Raw genomic sequence first — 22042 nt, 5'->3', positions numbered from 1 at the left:
GTTTGGTGACATGAGCAACTGGTGAAAGCAGAGACTAAACATTCTTTTAATTCCCTGTATAAGAAGGAGGATGTAGTCCAGTCATGAGGATTACCAGGTTTGTTCTGTAATGGTCAGTAGGACTAACATCTCACATTCCAATGGTTTAAAAGGGGAATGGGAAGCCAAATGTTCAGTCTAGCCAAGCTACACAGTAGACTTTATCTATGCCATCTATATTCATTACAGTACTTCATGCAAAAACATTAATATCTGTTGAGGGAAAGAAAGGTCTGTGATCAATAGTCATTTAACATTATAAAGACCCAGATGAAGCCAATGTGGTTTTGATATTGACCTCTGTTAATCACAGCACTGTAGAGCAACTGAAAAAATATTAATTCTCAAAAGGAACCGCATAGCACAAGCTTTGACTTCAAAAGAGACCATGAATCTTTTGCACTTCACTGACAGTCAGGTTACTGAGTACCCAAGACACTTTTAAAAAGCAGTATCTTAAAATACCTTCATCTTAGAGAACAGGTGAGAAACAAGAAAGAGTGGGGCTGTAAAGTAGTACATTATTGGAAAAAATACTTGAACGGTGATGACTTCATACAGAATCCATTTTACAGCTTTAAATTTCAGGTCATCTGAGAACTAAGTGCAAACCTACTGCATTCATAATTATGACAAAGAGGGAGTAAGAATACAACTTGAAAACAACAATTTGATTTTTTTTCTATATATATAAAACAAGATTTATACTCAAAGAATTACACAAGTATTAATATGCTTGCTCATTCATGGGCTGTAAACAAGTTCCAGCATTTTAGGAGCACAGCTGAAGGACTATAATTTGCCTACATTCATGTACAACTTCAGAAAAGCTAGGCAATAAATTTCTTAGCAAACATAGAAAGTTAAATATGAAATATGAGATTTCTGCAAGTTAAATTATGTGCAATCCTAACAGTTTAGTTAAGCTTAAATTTTAACTACGTACCGTGACCACTGGCAGTTATAAATAATACAGAGCCTTACAATCTTAGAAGCTCGAAATGAAGGTCAATTTTCCAGGGGCACAGTAAGTAGATATCACAAAGTGTCATGCCGCATTTTATTGCAGACCTGGGTCAAGATTCCTGAAATCAAACTCTCATTTCTCAGTCACTGCACTAACTGATACCGCAGGAAATCCTGAAACTCATATCTTCAGTCTCCAGGGTACTAGTAAGAATCAGCTCCTGGCTCTGTGTGAGCCTAATAAATACTGTCTAAAGCACCACAGGATCTTCCTATGCAATTACAAATTCCCCAAATGGGTTCTGACTGTGAAAGCAGGTCCAAACACATTTTTTTGACCATATATCTAAAGATTATATTGCTGATTACTGTGCAAAAACTGCAAATGTATATACACACCCATAAGTGCGCATTCATAAGCATGCACTTTTTGCAGGGAAACCATGCAGTAGCTATAAACCTTGAAGTTAAAGAAAGCCTCAGTAAATACAAGAATGTCAGGAAGAAGCAGTACAATCAACTAAATCCTTCTTTTGGTCCATGCATATATCACTCGTTCAAGTTGTCGAGTCAACAAGGAGAACCATTATTTCTTACAATGGTATAGCATGGACTGCATTTTAAATGTGTGAAGCCATGCTCATGTCTATTTATTCCCAGAGATTCAGGTCTATCTTAAAAGCCTACACAAAACAGGCTGTTGCCTACACTGCTTCTGTTAAATCCCTAGAGGCCTGCTACTGTCTTTAAGATGCCAGAAAGCACCTACTGCTAGAGGGGAGGAAAAAAGGGAGGGGTCTCTGGCTCCCAGTAGTAGTCATTTCCTCCTTGTGGAAGTATGAACAACAAATCAGATCTGACATGGGATCTCCCCAGAGTTTTTCAGCCTTTCTTTTCTGTTTCCACTCCCTTTTCTGCAGAAGTTTTTCTAGTCTTCCCTTAATTTTAGAAAACAAAAGCTCAAGTAAAGAAAATTGAAAGAGTTATTGATTAGTGTAGAGGTGCCTGATGGCTTTGGAAATTGTCTGGAAGGTTGAAAAATCTGCTTCACATTATTCGTACGACTGATAAAAACCAAGTATTTAACATTTAATGCCCTCTGTTCCATGTAAATGCCTCAGCACTTGGCTATTCTACAAAATGCCACCATAGTGAAATTGGTTGCAAAACCAAATTAAGCAAGTTAGAAAAGAATAGGAACACAGAATCACAGAATTGTTTTGGCTGGAAAAGTCCTCTAGAATCATGAAGTATAGCCTTCAACACAATGCCACCATAGCCATTAAACCACATCCCAGAGACCCATGTCCCCACACTTCTTGAACACGCCCAGGGATGGTGACACCACCATCTTCCTGGGCAGCCCCTTCCAATGCCTGACCACTCTTTCAGTAAATCATTTTTTCTTAATATCCAATCTAAACCTCTCCTGGCACAATTTCAGGCCATTTCCTCTTGTTCTGTCTCCTAATACTAGAGAGACCAACACCAACCTCACTACAGCCTCCTTTCATGCAGTTGCAGAGAGCAATAAGGTTTCCCTTCAGCCTCCTCTTTCTCCAGAATAAACAATCCCAGTTCCATCACCCACACCTCATACAACTTGTTCTCTAGATTCTTCACTAGCTTTGTTGCCCTTCTCTGTACACAGTCCAGAAAATCAATGTCTTTCTTGTTAGAGGCGCCAAGCTGAACATGGTATATGAGATGTGGACTCCCCACTGCCAAGTAAAGGAGCACAATCACTTCCCTACTCCTGCTGGCCACATTATTCCTGATCTAGGCCTTCTTTGCTACCAGGGCATGTTGCTGGCTCATGTGCATCTCAAGGACCCCACAAGTCCACAACAAATGCCTTCATTGCTGCAACGAGCATGCCTGAGGCCTGGATGCTGCAGGTGATGAGGTGTGGAAAAGGATTTGGGTGTGCTGATGGATGAGAAGCTGGACATGAGCAGACAGTGTGCCCAGAAGGCAAACCACATCCTGGGCTGCATCAGAAGGTGTGCTGCCAGCAGATCCAGAGAGATGATTCTACCACTTTACTCTGCTCTGGTAAGACCTCACCTGGAGTATTGCATCCAGGTCTGGATGCCTTAATACAGGAAGGACATGGACCTGATGGAGCAGGTCCAGAGGAGGGCCACAAAAGTCATCAGGGTGCTGGAGCACTTCTGCTATGAGGACAGGCTGAGGGAGATGGGGGTGTTCAGCCTGGAGAAGAGAAGGCTTCAGGGTGACCTAATAGCAGCCTTCCAGTACCTGGAGGGGGCCTACAAAAAGGATGCAGAGAGACCGTTCACAAAGGCATAATTCTGAGAAGACAAACTGACACTAATTTGAGTGTGATCACATGAACTGGAAACAGCCCTCTTTCAACAATGAATTTTAAGGAAGAGGTTATTTTACTAGTTACATAGCTGTATTTTTTTTTTTTTTTAATAACATTAAGAAATTCTGCTTCATATCTCCTTCACATCTCTGAGGACTTCACCTGATCACCAAGACTCTTCAAATATCATGGAGAGTGTCTTGTCAAATGCATCAGCCAATTCCTTCAGAACTCTGGGATGCATGTCATCAGGTCCCATAGATTCAGGTAAGTTCAGGTTCCTCAGGTGGTCCTAAACTTGATCTTTCCTTACAGTGGGAGGGATTTTACCCTGCTGGTCTGCACCTAGTGGTCCATAGAGTTGGGAAGGAGACAGAGCAAGATTGCCAGTGAAGATCAGCTGTCTCCTTGTCTATTGACACTAGCTCTCCATTCTTACTCATCACAGGGAGTACATTTTCATACTTCTTTGCTGGTTGAGGTACCTTTAGAAACCCTTTTTGTTATTCTTTCACTGTAAGATTGCTAGAGTCCATGGGTGAATAGTACATCAGCAAAATCTTTCAGAATAGCAAGAGCTGAAATATTTTTAATCTCTAAGCAGCATTCACGACAGTAGATTTTCAGCAGTGGGTTGTTAGCATGAACAACAAAACTGCAGAGATGTTGAATGTTCCTGTATAAATATATTCCACACAAATTTTAATTTGGCATATTATAAATTTAGTCTTATCTGCAAAAGGTGACATTGCCTGACAGGAAAAAAAACCAATGTTAACAACAGAAAAACCCAACAACAACAACACAAAAAGCCTCTAGCATCTCTATCACCAAATATCTCATTTTCCAGCTGAGAGAAATAGAAATACACCTGTATTTCAGCACTAACATTCTTTAGGGAAGTGCCAAGAACGCTTTTTTTTTTCTTAGATTGTCATAAATACAGTGAGAAAAACACACACACATACAAGCATGGTTCCAAAATAGCTCAGCATAGACTAAATTAACAATAAGACAATTCCTGATAAGGCACAGAAATGGAAAACTCATTTTTGGACCTTCCCCAAAACCTGAATTAAAACTTAATTTAAGTAAGAGTTTATCCATTGGCTCAGACCTTTACAATAATAACTTTAAGGGGTTGATTCTCTGTTAGCCTATAAATGCTAGCTGCCTTCCATTATCTAATTATCCAAAAATCATTTTTCTTCCCATGCTACCTTTCTAACATAGAATAATGTTTTTTAATACATATTTTAATATACTTCATTCTCTTCCTCCATCATAGAATTGATTTGGTTGGAAAAGACCCCAAAGATCAATGAGTGCAACCTTCAACCTACCACCATCATGGACATTAGCCATATACCAAAGTGCCACGTCCATACATTTCTTGAACACCTCCAGGGGCAGTGATTTCACCACCTCCCTGGGCAGCCTGTTCCAACGCTTGACCACACTTTCTGTAAAGACATTTTTCCTAATATCCAATCTAAACCTCCCCTGGCACAACTTAAGGCCATTTCCTTTCATTCCACTTGCTATACCCACCTCACTACAACCTCCTTTCATGTAGTTGTAAAGAGCAATGATGTCTCTTTTCAGCCTCCTCTTCTCCACACTAAACAAAACCAGTTCCCTCAGCCACTCCTCAGGAGACTTGTTCTCCAGGCCTTTCACCAGCTTCACTGCCCTGCTCTGGACATGCTCCAGCAACTCAATGTCCTTCTTGTAGTGAGGGGTGCAAAACTGAGAGCAGTACTCAAGGTGTGGCACCACCAGTGCCAAGTACAGGGGCACGATCACTTCCCTACTTCTGCTGGCCACACTATTCCTGATCCAGGCCAGGATGCTCTTCACCTTCTTGGCCACCTGCGCACATTGCTGGCTCACATTCATCTGGCTGTCAGACAGAACCCCAGAGTCTTTTTCTGCTGGGCAGCTTTCCAGCCACTGTCCTCCAAGCCAGTGGCTCTGCATGGTGCTGTTATGACCTAAATGCAGAACCCAGCACTTGGCTTTGGTAAACCTCATACAACTGACCTTGGCCTATGGATTCAGCCTCTCCATATCCCTCTGCAGAGCCTTCCTACCCTTGAGCAGATCAACAATCCCACCCCGTTTGGTGTCATCCACAAACTTACTGAAGGTGCACTCGATCCCCTCACTCAGATCATTGATAAAGACATTAAACAAGTCTGGACCCAAAACTGAGCCCTGGAGAACACCACATGTGACTGTCTGCCAACTGGATTTAATTCCATTCACCAGCACTCTTTCTGCCTGGCCAACCAGCCAGTTTTTAAGCTGGCAAAGCATTCACCCATCCAAAGCATGTGTAGCCACACAGTTTCTCCAGAAGGATGCTGTGGGAGACAGTGTCAGATGCTTTATTAAATTCCAGTAAAATCTACTTGAACCTTTTCAGGCTCCATCCAGAGCCTGTCCCCCATCAGATCCCCTTCAAAGAAAACAAACAAACAAAAAACCCCAATACAATAACAAAAAATATTGGCGAACCCTCTGAACCCTTGTTTGAAAAACAAACATGAAAATAAAACTAATTCTTCACTTAAGCCTATGAATTTTCAGGTGGCAGAAAAGCCTCTAAAAAATTAAAACCCTCACTATTTTTAATTTTCAGATTCCCTTTTTATCTGTACACTGAAAATTTCTTTCTGAGTGCCAATATTGTGGAGTAAGGTGTAAACTGTACCTAGTAAATTATGAACAAGTGGCAAAACCACAAAAAAGCATCACTTGAACAAATAAGAAACAAACCAAAAATGCCTCTTCAGTAACATTGTCTTTTTGTGTGGCAGTTCTTTACAAATCCCTGAATGCTATGTTAATACATCTCACACAGTGTAAAAGACAGTACAAAATGTTAGTATTAGTAATTATATTTTTTTACTTCCAGAACACAGCCTAAACAGCTTGAAAACCAGGGCTTCAAAATCTTAAACTGCAGAAAAAAGGTAAAATTAGAATCAGAGTGATTTCATAAACAACTGTACATTAATTGTCCCAGTCTGCTAGATTTCCTAGAACAGAGAGCCTTGGCAACATTTAAAGCATTAAGAGGAAAATACACCTATTTCAAAGGCAAAAGTTAATTAAAAATAGTCCCTCCCACAGTCCCAGAACAAAAATTTTGAAATTCAGCAATTAGATTTTGAAGAACTCATGAAATACCAGTCATAAACACCAGGATGGCAATAAGGTACTGAGTTTCCTTAGCAAATCACTCTGTTCCCTCTTGCTAACCATCATTCTCAAGTTCAAAAAAGTTGTGACTGTCATGAGAAAAAAACAACACAAAAGGAGATGATTATAAAAAGCAATAAGGGCTGAAGGAATTGTAAGAGTGATAACCAAAAGCCAGAATGCCACCACTCCTGCAGAGCAGTCTGTGAATAGGAACTCAGAGTTCTTGAGAGGTTTCCAACCAACTGCATCTTCATATTTCCAGTTAAACCTGGCAGTCATTGCTACCTTTTCTTTTTTTTTCTAACATACTTTTTATTGCTAGGATTTTCATCTCCTGAAGACTCCATCCATCAATGTCAACAATAACATTTGTACTTGAAGCAAGGAACTAGCAAGCATTCCTGTTTGGCACACTGTTTACATGGCTTAGCGTTCCTAATTATTTCATTAAGTGACTTTTGGGTGAGGTAGGTAATGGATAAGATTTCTGTTCAGTGCTTTTTCTATTAAGAGACAAATAAATTCCAGCAGATTGCAGGTATCTGAAATGTAACACATCATATGCTTTAAGAATCCTTTATTGAAGAAACAGTTGAACATCTTGTCCCTCTGAACCATAGATTAAAATAGGTACATAGCTGAAAACTGACATACTTTGAGGAACTGCTGAGGCTAAGAAGAGAAAGTATAACTTCAGCAGAGACATAAAAAAGGGCGATGACAGTGGCTTTCCAGGTGTATCCTGTGGGATCCAGGTCAGCAGGGTGTCCTCACTTACAGATAATTCATCAGGGTGGGTTCAATTAGAAGTGCTAATGCAAAAAGGGCAGGAAAGGAAAACCTTAGATAGTGTGCCAGTGACTTATTTACTCTCAGGGTGAGGGAACAGCAGATGGACAAAAGTCTCTGTTCACTCCCAAGAGCCTTTACATGAGACAATGAAATTCACCAGCCTAGGTTTGAAAGAATCTAGCAATGTGCTCTTGTGGCCAAGAAGGCAAATGGTATCCCCGTGGTGTATTAGAAGGGGTGTGGTTAGTAGGTAGAGAGAAGTTGTCCTCCCCCTTTACTCTGCCCTGGTGAGGCTGCATCTGGAATATTATGACTAGTTCTGGGCCCATCAGTTCAAGAAGGAGCTCAGGGAACTGCTTGAAAGAGTGCAGCAGACACACAAAAATGATTAAGGGAGTGGAACATCTTCATTATAAGGAGAGACTGAGCTGGGGCTCTTTAGCTTGGAGGAGACTAAGGGGTGACCTCATTCATGGTTATAAAGATGTAAAGGGTGAGTGTCAAGAGGATGGAGTCAGGCTCTTCTTCATGATGCCTAACGACAGAACAAGGGGCAATGGCTGGAAGCTGAGGCATAGGAAGCTCCATGGAAACATGAGGAAAAAAAATCTTCACTATGAAGATGGCAGAACACTGGAACAGGCTGCCCAGGGGGGTTGTGGAATCTCCTTCTATGAAGACATTCAAAACCCACCTGGATGTGTTCCTGTGTGACCTTCTCTAGGTGATCCTGCTCTGGCAGGGGGGTTGGACTACATGATCTGTTGAGGTCCCTTCCAATCCCTAACAGTCTGTGATTCTGTAATATTTGTACAAGTAGATGCCTTCTTCTTAATAGTTCACAAAGAAATTACCAAAAATATAAGAATGTGAAACTGAAGAAGGCTTTTTGCAACAAAACATGTGAATGAAATTGGACTGAAATACTTAATGGAAAGAACCTGTCAAGTAGAATACCTAAGAAATGTATGCTCATGATTAAGCCAATAGGTTAATGGAAAATTTGAAACTATCATTTCTTTTTCTGGAAAGAAAACAAAACCAAAAAAAATTATAGCAACCTGGCAGCAAAGTTACAGAGAATACTAAATAATTAGAATCATAGAATTGCTCTGGTTGGAAGAGACCTCTAGGATCACCCAGACCAACCTGCAGCCCATCACTGCCATGGTCATTAAACCACATCCCAAGTGTCTTGGCCACAGGGTTCTTATCACCTCCAGGGATGGTGACTCATGGTGACCACTCATGCAGCAAAGAAACTTTTCCTCATCTCCAACCTAAAGCTCCCTTGGAACAATTTCAGGCCATTTCCTCTCCTTCTATCACCTGAGATCTTGGAGTAACTGTTGGGCTCATGGCAGGGCTGCCAGAGAGCCAGCTTATACAGGGGATGCACTGTCCTGCATTTGCTCACAGTTCCTTCAACCAGAAAGCTGAGGGCACAGACAGCTTCGTAGGACAACGTGCTGCTGTGGGTGGAATGGGAGGAGGCAGTGAGCTGCTCAGGTTGAGCAGCAATGTTTAAGAAAGCTGAAAGAAACTGAGCATAAATGTATTCAGAATCATAGAATCGTTAAGGTTGGAAGGGACCTCAAGGATTATCTAGCTCCAACACCCCTGCCATGGCAAGGGACACCTCACAATAGATCAGGTTGCTCAGAGCCACATCCAGCCTGGCCTTAAAAACCTCCAGGGATGAGGCTTCTACCACCTCCCTGGGCAACCTGTTCCAGTGTCTCACCACCCTTATGGTGAAGAATTTCTTCCTAACATCCGAGCTGAAACTATCCACTTCTAGTTTTGCTCCATTCCCCCTAGTCCTATCACTACCTGACATCCTAAGTCCCTCATCAGCTTTCCTGTAGTCCCCCTTAAGATACTGGAAGGCCACAGTAAGGTCTCCTCAAAGCCTTCTCCTGTCCAGACTGCACAGCCCCAACTCTGTCTGTCTCCATAGCAGAGGAGCTCCAGCCTTCTGATCATCCTCGTGGCCCTTCTCTGGACATGTTCCAGCATGACAATATCTTTCCTGTGATAGAGGCTCCAGAACTGGACACAGTACTCCAGGTGGGGTCTCACCAGAGTGGAGTAGAGGGGAAGAATCACCTCCCTTGACCTGCTGGCTACTATTCTCTTGATGCATCCCTACTTTCCTACTTTGACAGTGGGGGATGCGATAACTGTTTGGCATTCTCTTGTGTACTTTGTTTTCTGTACCTGATGCTGTCAGTCACTGCAACTTTTTATTTTATTCAGAATCTTCTCAGGACATGCAGTATTTCAATTCATACAGTCTGCAATATTTGAAAGAACATTATTTAAAAGACATTAAGCTGCCATAAGGATAATTTAATCTTTGAAGTTATGCATTTAGACAAGCAGAATTAAGCAATGCTCTTTTGAAGGAAACAAAACCAAAAACAACAACAAAAAACCACCCCAAATCCGAAAAAAGGAAAAAAAACCAAAAACAAACAAACCCAAATATTTCTCCTTCCCCAAAAAACCCACAGGATTTGTAAAGACTAAGAGAAAGGACTCTAATGATGCCAGCATTCTGGTGCATTCCCACAGACATGAAAAGTCTCCACCAGATACAACAAGAATAAATGTGGTAGTGTGGTATGTAATTAGGATGCTTTGCAGAGGGGTCTAAAGAAAAGATTGAAGGCAGGAAAGTCAGGTTACAAGATCACACTTCAAACAAAGTGGCTAATTAACATTACATGTCACAGAAGGCATGACAGAAGCCAATGCAAGATGCCACTCAGACTCATAAAGTTTGAAGCACAGAGACTTAATATGATGAAACTTCTCAGCAGTTTGACAGGTGTCCACCAAAAGAAATTTCACATACATTGTCACAGCTAGATTAAAAGATTGATTTGTTAGAGTAAAACAAGTCAGATACAACATCATGATGCTTATTTTGTTAGACATCTCAATGCTTATTTTGTTAGACATTCATCTTTCAAGCACATTATTGATGGGACCCAAAGCTTTCATTGATTTTATTCTTTTTTTTTTCTCCTCCTTTGATTCTACAGTTACAAAATATCTACTTATCAGTTTTACTTCCCTTTTAATCCCCACCCTCTTTTGGGCCAGCATTTAGCACACATTTCACGAAGCTGTGTAAGCATGCTATTTGCTTTTGCTGTGAACAAAGAATCTTCAATGAAGGGTTGGATGCTGTGACAGTGGAAATGGAAGTAGGTAGCATAGGTACAGCTGTCAGCACTTAGGTCTGCCTAGGCTGTCACTGAACCCCTGTTTTAATTCACCTACAAAGTTTGTGATGCCACCTTTTTATCTGGCTGACCAACCTAACTTTCTGCCATGTCTGAGTGTAGCTTTGCATCAGCAAAACAAGGTTAGTGTGCAATGCATTTGTTAATTCTGGATGAATATGTTGTGAAATCAGGCAGCAAGGAACTGTCTATATAGATCACAAACCTGAAGTTAGCCTCACATGAAACAGTCACCCTGGAACAGAATTATGTATTCAGCTTGCTGAGAGGCCCACAACACCTGCATAAGAAACAGCTCTCCCTAAACATCCAGGCTGTTTGTGAAGTGCAGTTTCTGAAATGAAAAGACCTCATTTGGACTGACTGAGCAAAGCATTTTAGCATGGATTTAAAGGTGTGCTTGATTAGAGTATTACTAAACAAATACTTTGACTAGTCTGCAGTCTTTCCACTTTTTAGGTAGATGTGGCAAAGTATTTTTTAATAGATGTGACTTGAAAAAAATTTATTGTGGCATGAATCACCAATCAAAATACTTCTCAGAGTTCTTTATTGAATATCTTCACTTCAATAAGACAGAGAATTTGAGTAAGACATTTAACAATCCATTGCTTATCACTATAAACATGCATTCAGATGGTGGAAAAAATAGTGACATGTATCTAAAGTTGTTACGGCTGTAACAAGCATTATAAGAATACTGCACAGCCTTCTGCAGTGCAAATAAACTACAAAAAACTTCAATGGAAGAATTTAATGGAAGATTTTCCTTACTGGAATGATTGCTACTGAAGTATTAAATATGCATATTAGGATTAAAACATACAAGCTTTTCATTGTGTATGGTTTACCTGAGCTGGAATGTATTATGCATCTGTCCCTCTGTACTCTGCACATTAAATGAATGCTTTGCATATGTGAAGTGTAATGCATATATGCAACTTGTATGTTAAGGACACTCTCTTAAGTCTATTAAAAATTACCTAAGATTTGGGGTTGAATAATATCTCCTGGGAGTTTTCTGCCACTGTAAGTCTGTCATCAGTAAAGGTTAGTTCTGACTTTACCAATGAGAGTTAAAAAAAAGATGAGACCTGGGGTGGTTTAGTCTGGAAAGGAGAAGACTGAGAGGGGAATCTAATAAATGTCTATAAACATCTGAGGACTAGGTATCAAGATGGAAGGGTCAGCCTCTGCTGCACTTGTGCCCTGTGATAAGACAAGGGGCCCTTGATATAAATTACAGCACGGGAGGTTCCAGCTCAACATGAGGAGGAGCTTCTTCACTGTGAGGGTCACAGGGCACTGGAACAGGCTGCCCAGGGAGGAGTCTCCTTCTCTGGAGACTTTCATGACCCATCTGGATGTGTTCCAATGCAACCTGCACTAGGTCTTGCTCTGGCAGGGGAATTGGACTCGATCTTCAGAGGTCCCTTCCAACCCCTAACATCCTGTGGTAATGTCCATAGTCTGGATTATCATTCACACCAATTTACTAATGATCTTTTTCCTCTTACTAGGAATGTCTTTCCTCTGTTGCTAGTTAAAAATTATTTTACAATGTTCTCAATGAGGCTAGTTGTCCTTTCTTTGTGAAGGTATCAATGGGAAGACTTGCCTCAAATCATAGTCTCTGTTCACCCCAGTTGGTTGAAAGTTTGGGACTGGGGAAAAGCAGACTGCAGCTCTCACTGAAATTCATTAATATTGTTATGACAGCATTTAGCTGTTCCATGTATTACAGCAGCTGCTGGTGTGGCTTAAATTAAAATGGGAAGGGACCATTCTGTTTTCAACAGATCAGTTTTTACAGTCTTGAATTTGATAAAGACATCATGCTAGCTTTCGATGACTGTTCCCTAGATGACTATCTCCCTAACAACAGATGATGCTTGAGTAATATTGTCTGAAACAAAAGGGCTTCAGTTTGTAATCTTACTCTCAGCACAGCTTTATTACCAAAACACATAACAAAAGGAGCCAGATTACTTGAAAGTGTCCCTCTTTCACCACGACTTCCCCCCCAAAAATGTGGTTGTTACTCAGAAGATGTTACCTCAGGTTAACCATGACACTTCTTAGAATATAAGAGACAAGATTTAGGATTAACAGATCTCACTTTTGCTTTCTCTTATCCTTTTTAAAGGGCTTTTTTATTTTTTTTTTACTGTTGTTACTTATTTTTTTCCCTCTCTCCAGGAAGATGAGAACTCCTGTTTTATTCCTATAACCAGCATGTTTACCACAGTCTCTGAAGACAATCATCTACATAAACCCCATCAGAAAATATTCACCCACTTTGGCAGCATACAAAAAATCTCAAGCACTTATTCACAATTGATTTTCTTGTCATGATCACATCTTTTGAATGAAAATGTTCTCAAATGCAGCTAGAATAGAATAGAATTAACCAGGTTGGAAAAGACCTTCAAGATCATCAAGTCCAGCCTATTACCCAACACCATCTAATCAACTAAACCATGGCACCAAGTGCCTCATCCAGTCTCTTTTTAAACACTTCCAGCCATGGTGACTCTACCACCTCCCTGGGCAGCCCATTCCAATGGCCAATCACTTTCTGTGAAGCCCAGGATGTGATTGTCTTTTTGGGCTGCAGGTGCACACTGGTGGCTCATGTTGAGCTTCTTATCCACCAGCACCCCCAAGTCCTTTTCTTCAGGGCTGCTCTCAAGCCAGTCACTGCCCAGCCTATATTGTTGCTTAGGATTGCCCCAACCCAGATGCAGGACCTTGCACTTAGTCTTGTTGAACCTCATGAGGCTGTCAGGGGCCCACCTCTCCAGCCTGTCAAGGTCCCTCTGGATGGCATCCCTTCCCTCTTGTAATTTAGAACAGGAATCTGATAAGTAAATACCAAAGGTATGCACTGATGGTTGTTTTTTTCTGAAAATGTAGACAGTTCCTTCACTCAGTATAGTTCATCTATAGCTAAAGATGTACCCTCACACCACTAGCTCATAGTTCTGCTGAATAATACATCCAATAAATATATCTATAATCTTTATGACTAAAATATTAAAAAATAAAATTTTCAGATCTGTAAGGGTTCTGCACCTTCTTTATTATATAAAAAATAACTTTATAAATAAATAAGTTATTATATAAATAATAACTCTTTTTTTTCAGAACACAAAGGGCAAACTTGAAAAGAGCATGGCAATATTCTCTGATAGCTAAGACATAAGAGGTAAATCTAAAAAAAAAAACCAAACAAGCAAGTAAAAAACCCACCCTGAACAACAATATTTGCCACCTTCACACATGTTGAAAGGTTGGAAAATAAAAGCAAAGTTTATTTGAGTCTATTTCAAATGATAGCCCATGTGAGGGACTGAAAGGATTTAGTAAAACTTAACAATTAACCTTCGTAGATGATGTACACAATGCTCTAATATATTTTATTCTTCATGTGGTCTCAATTGTATTTTAGCTTTGTATAGTTAGGTAAACATTCAAAGAGTCCAGACTTCTCTGAAAACCCACTCAGAGAGCCAGCTTTCACAGAAATGCATATTTGCCAAACATTATTTATTTTTAAGTGTAAAAATATGGAGTCATTCAGGAGTCTACATTGGAAAAAGATCAGAGTAATAAACCTTTACAGGCTGTCAGATGGTTTCAGTGTTTGGGCATATGACTTCTAAGAGAGAAAACTCAGAAATTCCTGAGTAATTCTGCTCTAATGGCTGGCTTGTAACAACCCCTGACCTTTCAACCAAATCAATTATTTATGAAGGTGAGAATGTTTCTCTTATAATTGCATCCATATTTTTAGGAAGTGCTGGAGTAAACACGATTCGTGTGTTTAATACCAAGCTAATAAATTGTGGGTGGACAAGAGAGAGAACAAATTCTCCAGACTTTTAATTAAATGCTAATGTGTTTTGAGATTGTAGCAGCATTTTGATAAATTAATGATTACAAAACAAAGAATTCAATTACCCTTCTTGCTTAGATTTTAGAAATGCAGTAAGGGTGTGTGGAAGGAAAAGAAATTAAGTAACAAAAGGATGTCATCTGTCTAACCTAAGGGGAGGGACATGCTGAGCCTTGTAGGGAAACTCCATTATGGTGCATCATTCCCTGCAGGCTGTGCTATGGCATCTGCAAGAGTGCACTCTGAACTTTTATACTTAGCATAGTTCTGAGTCCATGTTCTCCTCTACAATGGAAGAGGATTTTTAGATTCATCTTAAATTGCCAAAATCTGACCTGACTTTGGGAAAGATGTTCTACATTTTATAAATTTAACAATTAAAAAGCAAGTTTCTTTTCAAACTTTTTGTTTCCAGTTCCTGCTTGTTTAAATGACAATAAGTAGATGTTGAACTCAGTTTGATGTTTAGGATCACAGAAGCATTCAGTTTTAATTTTTGGTTACGTCGTACATATGCACTGATCAGTTATTAATTTTGGCATTGTTTCCCTCAATGTTTCTCCGTGTCCTTAAAAAGTTTTCTGTGTTTTCAGATTTATTGAACATTTCTCCAATTCCAAAGTACTTACATTCTCAACATTTAAATAGAAAATATTTACTATATATGAGTGTAAAGTACATGAGATAGCACTCTCTGTTTTGCTTATACTCAGGGGGGAAAAAAACAAGCCATAGTAGAAACAGAACAGAAAATCTCAGCAGTCAGGGTTATCTTGATGCAACAGAAAGGCTGTGTCCTTTTAATCTGCTCCTTAACCATTACAAAGGGCAAGACAGTGGGCTGGCAAAATCTATATTCCTCAAGTCACAGTGGCTGCCCTCATGGGAAAGAATGACTTCTGTAGCACGCCTTATTCCTAGACAGCTGCTGCTAAACTGGAATAATTTTATGCCATTTTGTCAACCCATATCACACTTTGTACTTCTGGTACACAGCAATAAAAAGAATAAAAAATGACCAGAATAAGCTTTCAGAAAATCACCAATGACCCACTTTATAAAAGCATGTTATCACATTATCTTGGAATGATTGCTGTGCTTAGATCTTTGAATAACTGCAGTGATTTTTTTTATTATTTTTTTTAATAAGGAAAAATTACTTTAAATTGCTAGCCCCACCGAATAGCCAGCAATCATTAGACGGCTTTCTAGTTTAATAGCATCATTTTTCTTTGTGCTGTGAACTGTTCTTGGTAGCAGGTTTCTAATGTTTAAAGATACATAATTTCTCATAAGAGCAGAGAATAATCTTCTAACATAGAACGTGTCTAACTTTTATGCCAGCAGCTGTATACTCATTCAAGGGCTACAGCAGAAGAATGAGACTGGAAAAATCTAATCTAACAACAGAACAAGGGAGATCAGTTGGAATCATGATATTCCACAGACTTTTTTTTTTTTTTTAATCCAGAAAATGCTTTTCTTTCTGTATAATTTCTAAACCAATCTGTCTTTCTTTGTTCCTTTTCCCCAACAAGATCATTGCACCTTTAACTGCTACAGCAGAACAAAAGTAGTAAAAACCACACACTGCATATATGGAGGTAGGTGTAAAGGAGCAAAGCCAGATAATGGTCTGACAGAGCAGTTGAGACGTTCCACTGACAACACTGTAATAAAAATTATCTATTTATATATTTTACTATTTAATATTTTGAGCAGTGGTATCTCCAAACACCTTTGTAGCTTATTTACAAAGTATATTTACAGGGTCTGTTATTCAGTTTATTTGAAGGTATGGATTCTCCAACAATTTAATTGGTTCCTAACCTTGAGGAGTAAACTGCACACCTTTCTGTTATATTTTTGAAAATGAAGAGCTGCTTCCCAGCTCCTGGACTGGCAGTTGTGTTCCTGCCTTCTGGCTATCTTACTTAGAAGTTGTTTATATAGAATACAATTGTTCCTGTCTTCCCCAGGTTCCCATACCTGTTTGTATGTGTTCTATGTATTAGCACAAAGTAATCATACTGCATCATAAAATAGTGATGAAGTTGAAGTGGACCAAAAGAGTAAAATCCTCTCAAATTGGATATAAGCATCATAGATGTAGCTTGTAAACCATATTTAACTGATGTACAGATAAGAAAAGCTACATCAAGAAACCGTTTAATGTATTCAAGCTCCTTCAGCCCTTTGCCCAGTGCCATATGTCTCTGTACTACATTACATATTTGCATGTTGTCCAACATCCTGCACATCCAGTTTACATAATATAAAATTGTCTTTCATTGACTCCTCACACAATAGGTTGATATGCCAAGATTTATATTTTGATGTTCATTTTTTCTCAGTAGAAATCTGCAAAACTACATTCTCAGAATACTTTCTTTCTTTTTTTTCATCTGTTCCCCCTTCAAGCACTGAGCACCACAGTTCAGACCAAAAAATCAGTGGTCTAGTTGTAGATCAAAAGAAAATATTAGGGGGATCACAGGATCACAGGATGTTAGAGGTTGGAAGGGACCTCTGAAGATCATCACGCCCAACCCCTCTGCCAGGAGGACCATAGAATCCAGCACAGGTCTCACAGGAACACTTCCAGATGGGTCTTGAATGCCTCCAAAGAAGGAGACTCTACAACCTCTCTGGGGAGCCTGTTCCAGTGCTCTGGGATAAACAAGTGGAGATACAGCAGAAGAACTTTGAGCTAATAGAGCTCACAAAGGACTGAAATTGATGGACAAAAATATGTTGGGGGAGTTAAGTGATAAAACGTGGAACAGCAAAACGCAAAAGAAGCACAAATCACTGACTTCCACCTCCTGCACTACCTGAAGCCTCAGAGGGGATAGAGAATGAAATGCGGTGGTGGGGTTGGAGACCAGGGAGCAGGGAAGAGGAGTGTCTGGAGTGAAGCTGAGCTATTATTCTCTAAACATTTAATTGTTTTTCTACTTATTAATACCATAATTGGCTTATGGTAACTGGCAATAAATCAAATTAAATCAAATTATAATAAATTAAATTCCCCAGTTTGAGACTGATGCTGGCCCATGACAGCTACTGCAAACAAAAAGGTTGAGGACTGTTAATGTGTTTTATTTCCTGACTTTTTTTACATTGGAAGAACAGATAGCTTCAGAAAACTTGTTTAGTTCAATTGTGCCTTAAAAAAATGTTCCCCAAAACTATATTTCTGAAAGAAAAAAAAAAAAATCCTTTACTAAGCATTCCTAAAAGCTTTGTTCTCTCACACATCTTACCCTACAAATGCTCAGGTTTGAAATGATGACCTTTTATCCATTGTCTTACCTTCTGTATAGTTTAATCATAGAACTAATCATAGAATGGTTTGGGTTGGAAGTAACCTTAAAGAGCCTCAAGTTCTAACATCCCTACCATGGGCAGGGATTCCACTAGATCAGGTTGCTCAAGGCCCTGTCCAGCCTAGCCTTGAACACTTCCAGGGAGGGGGCATCCCCAACTTCCCTGGGCAACCTGTTCCAGTGTCTCACCACCTTCACTGAAAAGAATTTTTTCCTAACATCCAGTCTAAACCCACCCTCTTCCATCTTAAAGCCACTCTCCCTCATCCTGTCACTACAAGGCCTTGTAAAAAGTCCTTCCCCAGCTTTCTTGTGGGCCCCTTCGGGTACTGGAAGAATCCTATTTAGCCCCACCTATCTTCTTTAAAAAAGAAAAATAGAGAAAGAGCAGTGGAAGCAGGGGAAATAATCATTCTTGAATGATTCTTACAGGCCTGTGATATTTACTGAAGCTTTAAAGGCAATTAGAGCTCAATATCACAACCATTAAAAAGATAAGAGTATTAGTCAGGTGAGGCGAGGTGGCTGGCATTTATTTTAAAAAAATATCTATGTTAAGCAATTCTGCTGGTCACAGAGCTCTGCAAATTACATTTTACAAGCTGCCTAGTGCAGATGAGCCAGAAAAAAAGAACTTATATCAAATGGTTTTTAATACACATAAAGGACTTGTATTGAACAAACAAAAAATAAATCCAAGTGAATGAGACCTCATGTGTATAAACAATGTATTTCAACTCTCCCTGTACAGTATTTCTTACCAATATTATAGGTCATTTTCTATTACAATAAATTCTTCATGAAGCAAATAAACAGCTAGAAGCTTTTCATTGAAAAACCAAGCTCTTTATAAGTGTTTAAAACAGTAAAACCCATGTTTCTGAATTACAGAGAGCAGTACATTTTAATTCAGATGGCCTTTATCACAATAAGGAAACTAAGTTTTGTGAGCAGAACAGGAAACTAGAAGAGAAGGGTGTTACATGTGACATGGAGCAGGAGGGTGCATTTGTTCAGCATTGCCTTTATTTGTAAAATGGCAATTTCACCTTAGGAAGGTTGTTCTTGATGGGTATCAGCATGAGATAAGTGTGACACAAGCTTCGGTGTTTAGCACTTGGTAGAGTTCAATACTGGTTGGACTCAATGATTTCAAAGGTCTCTTCCAACTGAAAGGATTTTATGATTCACACACACAGAGAAAGACAAGCTAATTTAACAAAACTCAGTAGCCACAGTAGCCACAATTTGATTAGGATAGATAATGATAAAAAAATTAAATGATGATGTGTAAAAGGTTTTGTGCCTGAATAACACAAAACAAGGATCACAATGATCTTGGAGGTCTCTTCCAACCTGGTTGATTCTGTGATTCTATGACTATGAACTTCTTCATGAAAACTTCCAGATTTGCAGGGTTTGGGGTTTTTTGGGGATTTTTTGGTTGGTTGGTTGTTTTTTTTATACAGGAGGAAAACGGAGTAGGGCAACAAGACATTACCACCTTAGGACACTCTTGAGACATATAGCAGTTATTATATAGCTTGCTAAATAGATATATGGGCTAAAGAGCAGAAAACATGCTGCAGTCAGTGATATTAAAAACCCACAGCAGAAAGTGTACACCTAATGAGCCAACATGCACTAGCTTAACAAATATTTGGGTCATAGTGTTACTGGTATAAATGTGCACTGTTTTGCTGACTTGCTTGGAGCTGGGGAAATTTCTGTAAGCTAGAGTGTGAGCCAAGGTACATGCTCATTTTGCAGTGAAGCAAATTTGATTCAAACAGCTATGTGAAGACAACAGATGCTCTCTAAACTGACTTTAGAGAATATAAATAGATAGTAAAACATTTAATGAAATCCATTTCCTTAACAGTTTGTCTGATGTGTTTCAGTATCATACCTTTGGAACTGACCAAATTGGGAATGGTGTTTGGATACCTCAGGATAATTCCCAGGCATCATAAAATATCCTTTCAAAGTAAGGGCACAATACTTTCCTCCGTCAGCAGTATATCTCAGCCTAACACCCAGATCCCATATGCTACTTGCTAGCTCCTGCCAAAAATCCCACTGTACTGTGGAGAGAAATTCAGCATGGAGATTTGGAGTTCCCAAAAGATGATGTTTATTACAATAATACTCTGAGAGGAAATGCTTTGTATGTTTGGCTTGTTGAGTTCAATATATTCAGGAAACTATTTCTTAGTTCAGTTTGCTCAAATAACAAGGGTGATATCCCCACTCCCAGCTTCACTCCTGTCTTGCACACTCATCCGCTCACTCATAATCATTACTGTGTTCCATAGACTTCCTGACTTAATAATTTTCTAAGAATCATTTAATTACATTCAGAAGAAGATAAGGATATGGGTATGTAGGTAAGTAATTGAAATGAGAAAGAACGGGGAAAAAAAAAAAGGAAACTCCATTTCCTCTTCACTTGGCAGCTTTGTCTGAAAGTAAGGCTGCATGTGAAGCACATCAATAAGCCAGATTATATAATTAGCTAATAGCCACTATTGACATGTAAAAGGAATTTATGGCAGCTATTTTAGCAAAGCCAAGCCAATTTAATGCAATAGATTGTGAACCATTCACTTTCACAGCTTAATCATTGCTAGTATCATAAAGAAGATATATTACACAGATACACTCAGTAGGAATATGTACAGTAGGTAGCCAGAAGTCATGGCATAACTAAACACAGAATGCAGCCAGCCTTGAAAGAAAAGAAAATGTAGCTTTGGCACTGCTGTGGCAAACAGCTGTCTGTAGTTCTGAGAGCAGAACTCTTTGGTAAACTCTATGCTGGGACAGAGCACTGTTGCAGAACAGTCTGCGGCTAAGTGCCAAACATGACCTCAGTTCTTGCCCCAACAAGGAAGATCATTGTTAAGGCTAGTACAGACAATGCTCACTTTTTTTCCCTAATTCTCTTTCCTACCATCAACGAGAAATCCATAATCAGCTATGCCTTTGTTGACAATAAATGCTATAGAGTGAGGTAAATGGCAATATTCTAAATGTTGAAAAGAATGTTATAATATTAAAAGCAAGCTAGATTTGCTTTTCAATAAAAAATGTTGGCCAGTTTATAATTGGCTCTCTACTTCTTAAGCCATATAGTTGATAGCTTTCAAAGTACATATTCACAGCAGGGAAGCATTCAGCTGGAAGGTTTTATCAGATGAAGCTGAAGCTGAAGCTTTAGCTGGGGGGCAGAATACAGTTGTCAAGATCCATACAACCTTAAAGCATGTGAGTAATTGCATTGTATCTGGGAGTTTTAACTTCAACAGGATTGCTTCTGCAAGTAAAGATTACACAAGTGAATAAGCATTATTAAGTCAATCCCAGTATGTGCATTCTCTGAAATGTATATATTGTCAGACTAGAACTGGGAACACTCTTCTTGCATGCAGCAGCATACTATAGGTTTTTATTTTGCAGCATTGAAGATAGGCTAAACACAGTAATTTTACATTAAATTAATGATGTTTTAAGAAACTGTATCACAGAGATTTTTTTTCAAACATCTTAAAAATATTTGCCATCACTCTACTGCTACAAAGTGACTGGGATAAATTAAGTACTGGTATATGTTCTCCAGATTTCTATTTCAATGAGCTTGCAGAGGATACAAATCACGGAATCATACCATGCATTGGGTTGAAAGGGACCTTTAAAGGTCATCTTGCCCCCCACTTCCCCCAACCCCCCCCAGTAAGAAGGGACATTCCCAACCAGTTCAAGTTGCTCAGTCCCATTCAACCTGAGTTTGAATGTCTTCAGGGATGGGGCCTCCACCACCTTCCTGGGAAACCTGTTCCAGTGTTCCACTACCCTCACAGTAAAATCCATCTCTCCAACTTAGAGAGAAGGATATTGTGGGGGACAGTGTCAAAGGCCTGACAGAAATCTAGATAGATAACATCCATTGGTCCACTGATTGTCCACTGATGTAATCACTTCATTGAAGGGAGTCACTCTGTCAGTCAGGCAGGACTTGTCCTTAATGAAGCCATGATGGCTGTTTTGAATCACCTCCCTGCCATCTATGTGCCTTATCAGAGCTTCTTGGAGGATCTGTTCCATGATCTTCCCAGGCAGAGGGGTGAGGCTGACAGGTTGGTAGTTCCCAGGGTCATCCTCTCTACCTGCCCCAGTTTAAGGCCAGACAGATCTTCTATTGCCCCAAGTGGGACAAAAGAAT

At 39.5% G+C, this 22042-nt stretch overlaps 1 protein-coding gene across 1 annotated transcript in view; it reads right to left on the bottom strand.

Moving 5' to 3' along the window:
• IL1RAPL1 (interleukin 1 receptor accessory protein like 1) overlaps positions 1–22042 on the bottom strand; it is a 676185-nt gene that overhangs the window by 589435 nt on the left and 64708 nt on the right. The window lies entirely within an intron of this gene.

This window comes from Dryobates pubescens, chromosome 12 (genome assembly GCF_014839835.1).
Source record: "Dryobates pubescens isolate bDryPub1 chromosome 12, bDryPub1.pri, whole genome shotgun sequence".
Classification (NCBI taxonomy): domain Eukaryota; kingdom Metazoa; phylum Chordata; class Aves; order Piciformes; family Picidae; genus Dryobates; species Dryobates pubescens.
The sequence above is the reverse complement of the archived record's forward strand: the minus strand, read 5'-3'. Positions and strand labels throughout refer to the sequence as shown.